This window comes from Limulus polyphemus, unplaced genomic scaffold, assembly GCF_000517525.1.
Source record: "Limulus polyphemus unplaced genomic scaffold, Limulus_polyphemus-2.1.2 Scaffold838, whole genome shotgun sequence".
Classification (NCBI taxonomy): domain Eukaryota; kingdom Metazoa; phylum Arthropoda; class Merostomata; order Xiphosura; family Limulidae; genus Limulus; species Limulus polyphemus.
Window position 1 is genome coordinate 159,578 of NW_013666448.1, and position 15,570 is coordinate 175,147.

Below are 15,570 nucleotides of genomic sequence, written 5' to 3' on the forward strand. Positions count from 1 at the left end.
TGCCAGTTATTGTATTCCAGCCCTGGAAGAGCAGATAGGCAGATTATTAGAAACTACAAGTTTAATGAAAATAAATGGACTATTTTAATACGAATATGAAAGATTGCAATGAAACTAGTCTTAATTAGGGATATTCCGGCTGAAAATTGAATGCACAAAAAGCACAAGATGAGACGAGAACAAAACAAGTGCTATTGGCTAATATAAGATCTGTTTTGTTAGCAAAACCTCCTGTTAATCTTCAGCTAACAGTTTATTTGGCTAATTGTTTGTTTGTTTCTAAGTGCAAAGCTATACAGTGGTCTATCCGTGCTGTACCTGTCGCTGTTACCAAATATCAATTTTTAGCGTTATAAACCCCCAGATTTACCTCTGAACCACCAGGTGGATTATTTGGGTAACTTTTTGTTTCAATAATGAAATAGGACAAGTAAAGGTTTTCTGAACACTGTATCAATGATGTAATACCTCAAATGGACCGGGCGTGACCTAGTGGTTAGCATGACCGAACCGTGAATCCGAAAATTCATGGTTCGTGCCCTCTGCGTTTTTGGGCCGTGAATAGACTATACGAATGACGACCAAACCCACTATTTGGTCAGAAAAATGTAGCCCAAGATTTGGCAGGGTGGGCTATGCTACTGACTATTTATCTTTCCTCTAAACTATGGACAGGTGCGCGCAAATAGCCCTGGTGTATTTTTAACCAAAATTGTGAAAACAAACAAACAAATACCTCTAATATGGATCTTAAAACAATAGCCCTTAGTAATTCAATAAAACAATATCAAGAAATGTGTCGTGTCCAATAAAGTGAATGTCATTATCATTAAAAGTTTCTGGTGTTGACCGATATCCTTGTACTAAATGATGTCACGATATGGTTATTCAAAAAGTATTTACTTTTGATAATGAGGAAAAATAACGTTTTTAACACCTTCCATGTCAGACGTATTCGAAAAATGAGCCCCCCCCCCAAGTCAAGTCTTTTATTTCGCTTTTTGATAGCCTATAGCTATATATTAATGAAACAAATATTCTTTTATGATCTGTTATAATATTTCTGCACAAAATGTGCTCGATAAATAAATGTTACATATCTGGATTTATATGTGATATGTGATAACATCATAACGAAACTACTCTAATGAATAGGATTGATTTTCTCCAGTGCTTATGATACACAATTCAGAATAAACCCGATGAAGATCAATACAAACAGTATTTTTAGTATCATGTAGTGAAAACTGATTGTAATACTTGATAACGTGCGAATAAATTCGGGCAAATAATTAGAAATACGGCGAGAAACGGTTTACCCGAATTAAAGTGACCTTTTGTTGTTTTTTTGGAACATGGAACTATTAAAACATTATTTATTTAAAGACTGCAAGGAAAAGTGGAACCAAATACTTCGAATATCCGCTAATTTATTTCTATTTTACTAAACAATTAATTCTCAGTTCATTATTTTAGTATTTGAAACATAGTATATTTTTGCTTATAAACAGAATCTGCTTCTGAGCCCAATCAAAATTATTGTAAGATGACAAGTATTATCATGCATGTTTATATACTATTTAGAGGAAACTATCTCATTGGGAATTGAGTCAAGTCGTATACTTCTTCTTGTAAATCTAAATGTAAAACAAGATAATGCTATTGTAGAAAACATACAAGTGTAAAGTAAAGCAGGATAATACTATTGTAAGAAAAAACACAAGTGTAAAGTAAAACAGGATAATACTATTGTAAGAAAAAACACAATTGTAAAGTAAAACCAGATAATACTGTTGTAAGAAAAAACACAAGTGTAAAGTAAAGCAGGATAAACACAAGTATAATGTAAAATACGATAATACTATCGTAAGAAAAAACACAAGTGTAAAGTAAAACAGGATAATACTTTTGTAGAAAAACACAAGTATAAAGGTAAAACAGGATAATACTGTTGTAGAAAAACACAAGTAAAAAGATAAAAGAGGATAATACTGTTGTAGAAAAACACAAGTGTAAATGTAAAAAGGGGTTAATACTGTTGTAGAAAAACACAAGTATAAATTTAAAATGCGATAATACTATTGCAGGAAAACACAAGTATAAATGTAAAATACTATAATACTATTGTAGGAAAACATAAATGTAAAGTAAAACAGGATAATACTATTGTAGAAAAACATACAAGTGTAAAGTAAAACAGGATAATACTAATATAGGAGAAACGCAAATGTAAATGTAAAACAGGATAATACTATTGTACAAAAAACACACAAGTGTAAATGCAAAACAGGATATACTATTCCAAAAAAAAACACCAATGTAAAAGTAAAGCAGGATAATACTAATGTAGGAAAAACACAAGTGTAAGTATAAAACAGAATAATATTATTTTAGGAAAAACACAAGTGTAAATATATAGCTGGCTAATACTATTATAAGAAAACACCAGCTAAATGTAAAATAAGACAATACTGTTATAGGAAAGCACAAAAGTAAACTAATACAGGATCATACTATTGTTGGAAAAACGCAAGAGTAAAGTAAAACAGGCCAATACTATTGTAGGAAAACACATATATAAATGGGAAACAAGATAATACTATCGTAGAAAAACACATATGTAGTATAAACGATTTTATTCTGTATTTCATCCTAAAGAGTAGATTTTATTCAGCTTTAGAAATATAACTTTTGTTATGAATACATTTAAATATTATTATATACCAAGTATCTAACTCTTTAATTAAAAACCCAGGCAGTGATGAACGATTTGAAGCTAATTTGTAATCCTTGCTAATTCCAAATCTGTTTGAAGTCTGGTACGACACACACACGCACAAATATATATATATGTATATATACAATTAAAGAAAAGAAAAAAATGTAGGGATGGCTTATACCAGTCCTTCGAAAACAATGCAAACAAGATGATAGGGATGGCATTTGTTTCATCTCTTCATAGTAGCACAGTCACGCAATGTAGTAGAATGTTAACAGACAAAAATATGATAAATTAAACTCAACTGTGATTGAATAGCTATATATATATATATATATTGCTATGTGTTAATTCTTGCCTGTGCTTTTACGTAGGGATGAAGCAAATGTTAGCCCTACTATCTTGTTTCCATTGTTTTTGAAGGATTGATATTAGTCAGCCATACATTTACTTCCTTTTTTGAAAAGTTTTTTCTCTACTTGTTTTCTTGTTGTTGTTTTTAATGCAGTGTTTCATCACAAAGAGGAAAGTTGTATTTATAACCAAGTTCTAAATAAAATGAGATTCCAACTGTAATATTTATTGTTTAACTATTATTGGCTTTTTAAAGGAACACCAAATTCCCGAAAAAAAAAGGGTAATGATAACATCGTTTACATTAGAATTATGATTTTTTAATTACTAATTATTAATAATACTTATAAAAACGGATACTCCGTTTGAAGCTATGTCACTCAGTGAAATTGGTTAACATCATTGTTTTGGTTTTTGAATTATCATGTAATAAAAAGAAGCAGAAGAAAGAGGAACAAGAAATTCAAATTTTTTGTTATAATATTTACAGATATTCCCAGAACTTGTGACTCAGTCATTACATAGATATTATTATTATAAAAGGAAACTCTGTATAGTACTGTAAAGTTCTAATGACCTATTGATGAGATATTTAAAATACCACTTCGATTAACAATCCGATCCATCCCTACATAGGCAGTGCTACTGCCTGCTTGATATATATAAGCATGCATATACATTTCAAACAGTTCTTATCTGACACATTCAGTCAAAATTTAAACACTTAATTCAGTACAGCCAATGAAATCATATCGTTTTAAAATCCAAAACTTTTCGATTGAAGTTAAGTCAATAATAGTTACTATAGCGTAACTGTAGTTACTTCGGTGTTTTTAATAGAAGGCTGTACAACATGTTTTGGACAGTTTTTATGTTGTTTTGAAACGATTATCGATATGATAGCTGTCTTCACGTTATATTGTGCTGCGCAACAGATAAGTCTAAAGTATCCACAAAATGCAACAAAGGAAAAGAGGCAAATACAAGTGAATTGAGAAACATAAAATTCTTTAATCACATCACAGTGCTTATGTTACCAAACTCTCCAGACTTCTGATCCATATAACTATTGGCTGGCTGCTGGAATCAAGAGCAGGAAGAAGATCTAAAAAGACGCTAAAAACAAGAGAGAGGCGGAATACAAAAACTGAAAACAGGAGACAGGGTCATGAAATATCCCATTTTTCATAATAACCGAAACCTTAATATGGTATCACATAATCCATTAGGTTACATACTTCAACCAATATTCTAAATACAATCCTAAACCATCCTAGTTTGTACAGGTTACTGTACCACCTGTTTAAAAAGAGCTATATTCGTAGAAGGTTCGTACAGAAACTCGTACGTGATAGCTTGAGACTTAAATTGCATAATGCAATTTTTACCTTTTTTAGAAGGTTTATCACATGTTTACGACTTTGTGACATCCGGTAAACACGGATGTGATTAACTAACTATATGCAGAAAATGGAAATTTAGGAAAATTATTTGAATAAACCTAAATTCAAGATATATTTTGTAATACTTAGGAAAGTGTGAAATTAGTAGCTATTTCAGTTACGACACTATTAACATCCCTTGAAACAGTGGTAAAGTAAGACATTAAGTGCTAAATGGCATTCTTTTTTCATTAGAGATTGCTAATCTAGAAACATTCCTACTATTTTATATTGTGTCTGTCCAATCTCAGCTGGTCTGATGATCCTGGGTATCGGACGAAAGGTCTCGTCGGCACTGAATATAGCAAATATAGTGTGATTGACATATTGTTATTATATTCTTCTTAGCTTTAACTCACACGTTATTAGAATTTATTTACAACTCTAATTATTTCTTTTCAGCAAGTTCTTCTGTAGTTTTTAGCATGAATTATCTTTGTTACATGAGAACGTTTCAATGCTTATGCTAATAACTTTAATCTTTTGAGAAGCAAAAAACAAAAAAAAAAGGTGTTTGGATTAAGGTTTGACAAATGTTTTGTTACAGAATATCCATAGTAGAGAGTTAAAAACTTAAAACAAGTGTGGTCTGTTCTTTCTTAAACATTAATTCTTTTTGTTATATACTGAGAGGAACCGGGAGTTATATTATTAATATTTTTGTTTTTCACAACGTTCCCCGTTCAGAACAAATTAACATCTGAAGAGAATTAGATGTCGAGACAGGAAATTTATTTCAAACGAACTTGAAAATGCGCAGATTTTGAAATATTAGTTTTTAACAGCTGGTTTCGTCATACCCTCTGGTTTTACTTTAGTAGCAGCCTTCGTGTTTTTATTTTATTGAAATACTAGATAGCTTACATATTCAGTTTGTTAGGTACTCCTTCTGGGCCGCTCTTTTTGCAATATGGCTACAGAAAAAATATGAGTCTCAAATCAAGAAATTACATTGAATATAAACGTTCGTCTAATATAATAAAGGTGGAAGCCTAACACCACTAGCTAACTGGCATCACGAACAAAGAATCATATGCTTTTTATTAATAAATTAACAATATTTTTTCAACATCATATTGTTGCATTTAATATGCAATTTGCGTTTACTTTTATAAGAACGTCCAGCAACTGTTCATCAACATTTTCAAATAAAAATGACTAATGTTTAGAATGTTTGAATAAATTCAGTATTCGGTATAAGTCACTAGATTTTAACGTGTTCAAATTTAGGTTAAATACATCGAAAATGCCAATGTGCGAGTTATATTAACACTATTTCCACTAACAGCATCAATATGTTATGATATAAGCAATACAATTTTCATAAAAGTTATATAGGTTAGTTTTCACACATGATTTTTACTTCATAAAATCAAGTTTTAACTTCGAAAATACAATAAAGACGTTACACCCGGATAACCTAAATCTCATGTAAACAAAATCAGTTTACAAATAGGTGATGAAACTGCTTTCTGTAATGATAAAATCCAAAACTCAGCCTAGGTCAAGAAATTTGTGTGTTTTTTTTAGGACAGATAGATAGGTAGATTGAAGAGGTATCTTGAATAATAATGGTATTATTAGAAGTACATCTTACACAAAAGAAAAATATTATATTAAATCACATGAAAATTACCCACTTTTGTTCCTGTTTTTGGAAGATGTGCTGATGTAATCTCATTAAGTAGGATAAGTAATTAATGCAAGAAGCTTCAGTCTGTCAGAGGAAGAGTTTGTTGGAAAATGAAAAACTTAAAGTAGGAAACACACTATATAACATGCCACATTCAATTCGTACCTAAAAGTTGTTGGATATATTTGTGTATGCTATGAGAAGAAAATCCGAGCAAAAGTGAAATTAATTCAATCAAACTCACGCCTAAGGTGTCGCGTAATTTAATTCAGCCACGTTGAGCCTTTCTTCGATGGCTGTAAGCATAACTGTCGACAGTTCCAGATGTACTAAAGATTAGAGAAGCTAAGATGGAAGAGATGTGCTTCATTTATCGCGAAATTTTCTTAGTTTTTACTTTCCTGGAGAAAAACAAACTTTCAGGTACCATTCGTAAATATCAAATCTAATTTTTGTATGAAGCTTATTGAAGTTTCATTTTTTTCATCTAACCACAATCAACATCCTTTCCTAAAAGAGACATTTAGTAGAATTGTGGCAACGAATGCAAAGTGGTCTGAAGATGTTTAGAAAATAGTAAATTATTATTCTGTGGCGTTTCTAAGCTGTACAAAATGATGCACAAAACCTAAAATAGAATAGTTTAAAATCTTATTTCGAAGACATTCTAAGAGAGTTCAGTTGAAATGTTTATAAATTCGTAACATTTTTAAAGTTAATAAGTTCATGTTTTATAGTATTTCTGATTTCCTTTTTTTAGAGAATAAAATTATTAAAGAGTGATATAAATATTACAGACTTTCACTGATGTACGTGCGCAGTTTTAGGCTTAAGTTATTCTTTAATATATTTTGTTTCTTTTCTGTTTATGAGAATATATTAGATATAGTGGAGTTCAAGATATAGAAACATTGAGTTTTTTAATGTGTTTAGGCCCCCAGTGGCACAGCGGTATGTCTGCGGACTTACAATGCTAGAATCCGGGTTTCGATACCTGTGGTGGGCAGAGCACAGATAGCCCATTGTGTAGTTTTGTGCTTAATTACAAACGAACAAACTTTTTAGGAAATTATCATTTAATGTATTTTGAGTGCGTTAAGTAAGAAAAACAAAAAAAAGGGCATATAAAAAATTTCTGAATAGCTTTGTGAAAAGAACGAATCTTAAAATTCGTGTAAACTCAACGTTCCTCAGAAATGTGGTACAAAATATTATGTAAGAGCATTTACAGCGACTTTTTTTGTTGTTCTTGTAAAATTGCTTCTCCGGCTTACTTAATCATAAACTTCTTGTTGAAATAGAAGTAGTCATCTTCTGCTGATGTTAGAACTCGTTGACATCAAAGATTCCCACAGGAAACATTAATATAATCTTTTTACAGCAGAAATAAGCAAGATTTTATTTTTTTGTGGATGAAGTAGATTATTTGGTCGATCAGAGCGGTGCTTCCGTGCGATAAACAAGAATCGATTGTTAAAAGAAACGTTTTTCTTTTTCATCTTACCTCCTAACACACTGTATTCCCAGTCTTGAGATTTTTTGCATGAATTGATCAATTTTCAGTGGCTGTACTCCTGACGGAAGCTAATCTTCAAACCCATTACCGCCCACTGGTCATCAGGGCCAATGGGGGTTTTGCAGCATATACAACAACAAGAACTCTATTTCCGAGCGTGAAAACCTAACCATTTGCCAACTTTCGACTCTTTACAAAAGCCTAGCCGTTCTATACACCCTGTCCCTGTGGATATCAGAGACACACGTTAACGTGCTGCTAACCTAGTTTTTGCTGGGAGAAAAATTCAATTCTGTTGTGACTGAGACGACATCGTTGTATCATCAGTTAAGGTGAATCATCAATTTTTTTTTCACGAAAGCTGACTCATTCTTTACGAAAGTGGACGGTTTATTAGCCAGGGAACTGAATTGGACGGTCAGTTAGTGATGCCGGTCAAAGAAGCGTGTTCTACGTTCCCGTAAAGCCTAATTTGGTGGGGCGCAGACGGCGTGTCAGTCCCAACTAATGAAGACATCCTTAACATTAAAGCTAATTTGATAGCTTCATAATACATTTTTTTTATCGTTTCGGAGGTTCTATCGAAAGATGGAAATTATATATTAGTTTTAAACTTAAAATAGAAAAAGCATTTAATCTGCTTATTCGTCTAACATAACTCTTTGTTAACGCTAGGATCAATATTCACCTGTGCTGGAAAAAATAAAAGAAAGTAATCTAGAAGCATTAAGGTTTCATTAACTAATTATAGAAATAAATTGTATAAAAATCTGTTTCGTCTATATAGTCCCCTGATGGGACAGCGGTATGTTTATGGACTTACAACACCGGGGGTCGATTCTCCGCGATGGGGATATATGAGCTGTAAAAGAAACCAATAAGTATATATACTTTCTATAAAAGTGCATCAGGAATGAAAAGAAAATATATTAACATTTGATTGAGATTATTGATTTTTTACAATACCTTTATTCTTTATTAAACACATATTGTAATTTATTTTCATCAGAAACAATCTTTCAAGAAAGTTCAATCATTATTCATAAGGAATCTTTATAAGACAAACATTTGGCGCATAGAAAAATATTGTTATTATATCCTCAATTATTGTGGCTTATTTCTCTCAGATCACACTGCTTCACTCAATACCTAAAATAAGTGATTAACTTAATAGCAACTAATAACGTACCAATTAATTAGTTCTAATGTAGGGGCGAGCCATTACGTTCAAGAGAAGTTACAGGTTAATTATTATAAGATCAACTGGAGCTTAGTACATATCACTCATAATCTTTATCTTTCATAACCTGACGTCTTTCTATTCCTTCCCAGTTTCAAAATCATCGACGAACGATGAACGTTTCTATGATGTTAATCTTTGACCTACTTTTTCTGATCATGTAATCCTTTAGTTAAAATATGATATCAAATGAGGTCTGTATCCATTCAAAACATTTAGAATAAATCTGTCTTTTCACACTCAAATGGGTTGAGTAAAACATTGAACAACGTCGTTAAATGAAATGGTTGGTAGTTTAAACCGACATGTATAAAGTTGAATAGAAAGAAATGTGGCTAATCTTGTCGAGTCTTGTACAAATATTAAGACTGCTAAATACCCCGAAATCAGTGTAACAAATGTGCAAAGCATGTATTGCACGAATCTTTCGGGTGAATTCTAAATGTGACAGAAAGCAAATAAGATCAATGTTGATAGTTTGCGAAACCACGTAGTTATATGCTTTCCACCTATATTTAAGGCCTTCGTGCCAGCGGCCTACTAATATGCTGTAATGACCTCATTGTAGTTATCCGAAGGCTGGGAACAAATCGCCCTTGGACATTCTATTTCTAGCTGACAGCCCAACAACGCAAGGAAAGTAAACACGGACACAACGGGAAATCCAAAGGCAATCAGGGAGGATGTGGCTAGAAATTGGACGAAAGGAGAAGCACCACAACTAGATGAGCTGGGAAAATTCGTTTCAACTTAATTAATCTTTTCAATTGTTCCACAGTCGCCAGATGTCTCCTGGTCATCAGTCAATAACTTCACTATTTTCCATAACTTTAACAGCATTATCCTTAGTTTGAAAGTCTAACACGTTTATCAATTCTCGATACTGTAGTTTGATCACATATATAGCTACGCACGGCAAATTACCGGTCCATTGAGATTTGAAAGGACAAATTACTGAAGAGTAATATATATCGAGATGCACACACATTTTAATACATATCTATTTAAAAAGAAAATAAAACTCGTTAATTAGGTATTTACGTTTCCTAAGTACGTCTTGGTAAATTAAAAACAACAACAAAGAACTCGTATATACTGAGCTCAAAAACGTCCTCTTTAAGTTCTTTCTGAAAACTGTATAACAAGTACAATCAAATATACTTGTTTATTCCAGATTAATATTGTCATGATATTGCTTCTCAGTCCTACTTCGATATTCTCATAGAGAGTGTTAGATAGGTCCATTCTATAACGGGAGAATCGGCAGGATAGCTTACCAAGTAAATTTGAATATAACTACTAACTGAGCTCAAGCTAAGAAATAAACAGACTGATCACGATATGCAATACATTATGAAAATAATCTTTATTTATTTAATAGACAAAAATGAGTGAGCAAGTGCGTTAGGACACTAGAAAGTCTTCTTATAGTAGATTATGATTAGTAGATTTTTCCCTCTTGAGATTCTGTTTAGTAGTCTTTAAGTCTAACATTTCTTACTTAGCAGCCACTAGCGCTACCCATGCGATTGGTCATTCTCATTTGACATATATCACCTGATCTACCAGTGAAGGACATTTCTGTCGTCGTCTACATTGTTGCACACTGTGCATTGTTAGAAAAATATCTCCCATTGATGGAGCTGGCATTATAACTAGAGAACAACGAAGCCACCTAGAACAAGTCAACCTAACGGTTTTCTGGACCACATGTTAGGTGAAAACTGCACTAGATAACAACGAAGAAAAGCAGTGTTGCCAAACATTTCCAATTAAATCACTATCTATCTGACTGCCTGTCTGCTCTTCTTTCTGTCTCTATGTGTACAGATATTAAATATTAATCGTAATTCATCAAAAATTTCAAACCTGTTCAATAGGATATGATTTTCTCGATGAAACTGTTTTGCTTAAGAAGCTATAGCAATAAAAAAGTTACATCAATACCTGTTGTTACTAATAATTCATAATTACATTCTAAAGTTAAAACTGAAAGCAGACATTTGGAATGACAAGTGTTTTGGAAGTAATACATCTTAATTGTAACAAACTCACAAGCTACCCGTGGTGGGCACAGCACAGATAGCCCATGTTGTATCTTTGTGCTAAACTACGTACATATTAAACTTGATACTACTATCTGATGACTAACACATTGGTAGAATTTCAATTAAGCTCTATTTGAACCGTGTTTTTAATCTAACTTGTTACAATTTTAGCTAAGATGCATTAATATCTTTAATAAGACATAAGTTTGTTGTTTGGTACTATTAGTACATTGGCAAAAGCAATGCTATCGAGGCAGAATTATATTAAGCTGCTTACGTGTGTTATACCCAAACACTTTTAACTAAACTTGCCAATAATATTATGCCCCTATTATCATGATGCAGCAAGAAGACGCATTCCAGCTGAATATTAATTAATTTCTTTTTTGGGATCAAAGATGCTATGTTTTGATGTTTTTAATTAGTAAATTCCAGTAGACTTTCATTTATCAAAGTGAAAGTAGAGTTCTCTAATGACGAAAGTCATTAATGTTAATGACTTTCGTCAAGATATTTGACGCACAGTCTACGTAACGTTTCGAAACCGGAAAACAACTATTGATAGTTGTTTTTCCGGTTTCGAAACGTTACGTAAGCTGTACGTCAAATACCTTGACGAAAGTCATTAATGATAGTTGTTTTCCTGTTTCGAAACGTTACGTAGGCTGTACGTCAAATATCTTGACGAAAGTCATTAATGATAGTTGTTTTCCGGTTTCGAAACGTTACGTAGGCTGTACGTCAAATATTTGTACAACAAAATAAACCTGTTGTTATGTAATAGGATCTATCTATTTTACATTTTTTATTGTTGTTCTTTCGTTTTTGTGGCAAAGCTGTAAGTCCTGGTGATAGCTGAAAGTCGAATTTGTTCTGGATTTTTTGAAGACAAGTCTGTACCAGAACTCTTAAAGGATTCGTCAAAGGATGTATATGTCATCGCCAACGTAAAGCAATGTATTTAACGATGTAGACCTAGTTTTTATATTTACATCCAGCGTAAGCTAAAGTCAGTTAATATAATAACATATAATAATATAATATCAGTTATAATATATATATAAACGTGGATGAACCAACTTTGAAAAATTAGACCACTTACTGTTTAACTGATTTCTCAAAACATGTGCATATTTAAATAAATTTAGCGATATTTTTTATTCCACAGTTGCTTTTGTGTATGAAAAACGGAAAACTCAGTGTAGGATGAACAAGAATGTTTATCTTGTTCAAGATCCGATATTTAATGACTCGTTGTGTTTTATGTCATGATGCGTAGCATTCAGTAGTTCATATTTTATTTTTGAATCATTTCAAATGAATATTCAATGCTTTGTTCCTTGAAAACATGATTTAAAATTGATGGAATGATTTAGAAAAAAAAATCATAGCTTATCAATCTTTTCTGAGAAAAGAATAAGCGCTTTTCGAAATAAATTCTTTTCTCTGAACCAATTTCTCCTGGTGTGTAATTACGTGTTGCACGCTATTATTATATCTATTTAACTTACCATCCAATATGATCGATTCTTGAACATAGTTGTAAATGTATTCTTACAAAATAAAAAACAGGGAAAAAACTTAAACTGAGCATTTATTCTGTCTTGTAAGTTGTTATGAAAACTTTACTATTAACTGAGATCTTATAAAGTTCTTGATAAATTAAGCTAATTAATTTCACATACCACGCGCTATAGTTTATAATAAAATAATATCAATTCAAGAATTGAAATATATTCCTTTGTTCTTTTTCCCATATTCATAAGAAGCTTTATTACTTGCAAAAGAAGGAACTGCAAATCTACGTAATGTGCAATGTACAATATTTACACATACGTGTTATAGGATTAACTTCTGTGATGTGCTTATATAAAATATTTACACATACGTGTTATAGGATTAACTTCTGTGATGTGCTTATATAATATATTTACACATACATGTTATAGGATTAACTTCTGTGATGTGCTTATATAATATATTTACACATACATGTTATAGGATTAACTTCTGTGATGCGCTTATATAATATATTTACACATACATGTTATAGGATTAACTTCTGTGATGTGCTAATATAATATATTTACACATGTATGTTATAGGATTAACTTCTGTGATGTGCTTATATAATATATTTACACATACATGTTATAGGATTAACTTCTGCGATGTGTTTATACAGTATATTTACACATATATGTTATAGGGTTAATTTCTGTGATATGTTTATACAGTATATTTACACATATATGTTATAGGGTTAATTTCTGTGATATGTTTATACAGTATATTTACACATATATGTTATAGGGTTAATTTCTACGATATGTTTATACAGTATATTTACACATATATGTTATAGGGTTAATTTCTGTGATATGTTTATACACCTGTTTGTTAAAATGTGTTTATGAACAGTACAAACATTTCTCATTACTAGAAAGTTCAATTATTTCCGTCCTTATATTCCGATAGTTATTATACTTTCGTCAACTAATGACACTTATTCTACTAGAAATAATCTCTTCTCTAAGACTATATCTAAGATAAAAATAAAAAAATCATAAGTTGTCACAGTAAAAACAAAAACTCGTTGAAAACGACAGAGATAATTTCCACTCAAGAGTTTGCTTTTATGGATTTTTTTACGGAGATAAAAAGTAAAAACGATCTTTTTTAGTAAAAAAAAAGAAACAGGTTTTGCTACGTAAGTGACAAAGAAACAGGTTTTGCTCCGTAAGTGACAAGTGACATAGTACATTGCGATGAAAATGGATATATATATATATATATATATTACCTACTTCGAGAATGAAATCTTGCGTAACATAATGCTTATTATTTTTAAAATATTATACATTAAATTTAACATTATTTTATTTTAGGAAATTATATTGTGTCATAACGTGAAAGTTCCCCAGTAATGTCAGAGTATAAGTAGGTGTTAGCATTCCAGCAATAACAGTAATAGCATTTCAAACACATTTCGTTCAACCTTACGTAGTGGTACAGCCATCGGACTTATACCGTTAGAAACCGGGTTTCGATACCCGTGGTGGGTAGAGCACAGACACCCCTTTGTGCAACATTGTGCTTAATAACAAGGAACAACATCAACCTGCAGTAATTCATCTAAGTGGCGTATTATAGTACTAACAACATTAAGAACATACAATGTAGTCCAACAACATTAAGAACATGTACTGTAGTCTAACAACATTAAGAATACTACAGTACATTTCTTAATGTTTTTAGACTACAGTGCATTTTCTTAATGTTGTTAGACTACAGTACATGTTCTTAATGTTGTTAGACTACATTGCATGTTCTTAATGTTGTTAGACTACAGTACATGTTCTTAATATTGTTAGACTACAGTACATGTTCTTAATGTTTTTAGACTACAGTGCATTTTCTTAATGTTGTTAGACTACAGTACATGTTCTTAATGTCTTAATGTCGTTAGACTACATTGCATGTTCTTAATGTTGTTAGACTACAGTACATGTTCTTAATATTGTTAGACTACAGTACATGTTCTTAATGTCGTTAGACTACAGTACATTTCTTAATGTTTTTAGACTACAGTACATTTCTTAATGTTTTTAGACTACAGTACATGTTCTTAATGTCGTTAGACTACAGTACATTTCTTAATGTTTTTAGACTACAGTACATGTTCTTCTGTACAACAGAATAGATTTTCTGAGATTTCATTTATATTATAAACATAAATCTAACAGTAAGTTCATAAGCTAAACCACAAATGTAGTAAGTCAGAAGCTATAAGAATACTTACCAGGAAAGCTATTTTCTTACTAGCTCCATGTGGAACAGAAGCTCGACGGCAGTTGTCGTATGTAGAAGCCCAATGATTGTATACTCACTAGAACAGATATCATGACGTCTGTTAAAGTTCAATGTGTGCTACGGTTGATGAATCACGCCCACACTACCTTTTTTGTAAGTAACTATCAATGAAAAGCGACATTTTTAGCTACGTTTTACACTTCTAATCCAATATTTACATTTTGTTTCGCATTAAATACTATCAAATCATCATAAAACATTATGGATTAAGATTTTTTATGAACAACTTGGTAATTCAACTTCAAAAATTTACTTGGTTAACTCAACTAAGTGATAGGAAACATGCCTCATATATTCATGAATATTAGCAATTACTGTTTGCATTTAGCAAGGTCTGGGAACTAGTGAAATCAGCGTAAGTTTGTTTTAGTTGCATTACTATATTGTATTAGTTGAATTTATGAATCTACTATTCAAATTATTATAAAGTTTAAAATTTTTATATGAACTCGTGTTTTTATAATTTCATAAATACGGCTTCATAATGAGAATGTATATGGCAAGTGTTGTACTAAGCTTAAATTAACATTAAGATTGTCCAGTTCTAAATAGTTGACGATCAAATTGCGTTGATGGTAAATTCGTGATGATTAAAAATGTTTTGAACTCTCGTATTTTTCTATGCAATGGCATGGTGTATTTTCAACTGTAAACACGGATTGTACCAATGCAGTCTTAACAGCCAAATATTTAATTTTCAACACCAATTAATGTATATTCCTAATACATTTTTTGTTGATGATTT

General features: G+C 31.4%; 1 long non-coding RNA gene across 1 annotated transcript; it reads right to left on the reverse strand.

The window, feature by feature from the left end:
* Positions 1-4,064: 4,064 nt before the first annotated feature.
* Positions 4,065-14,812, reverse strand: LOC111086085. The gene is made up of 3 exons (XR_002610843.1): positions 14,755-14,812; positions 4,738-4,810; positions 4,065-4,189 (listed from the first exon to the last, which is right to left on the reverse strand). It is a non-coding gene; the product is annotated as an uncharacterized LOC111086085 (long non-coding RNA).
* Between the last annotated feature and the right edge of the window lie 758 nt (positions 14,813-15,570).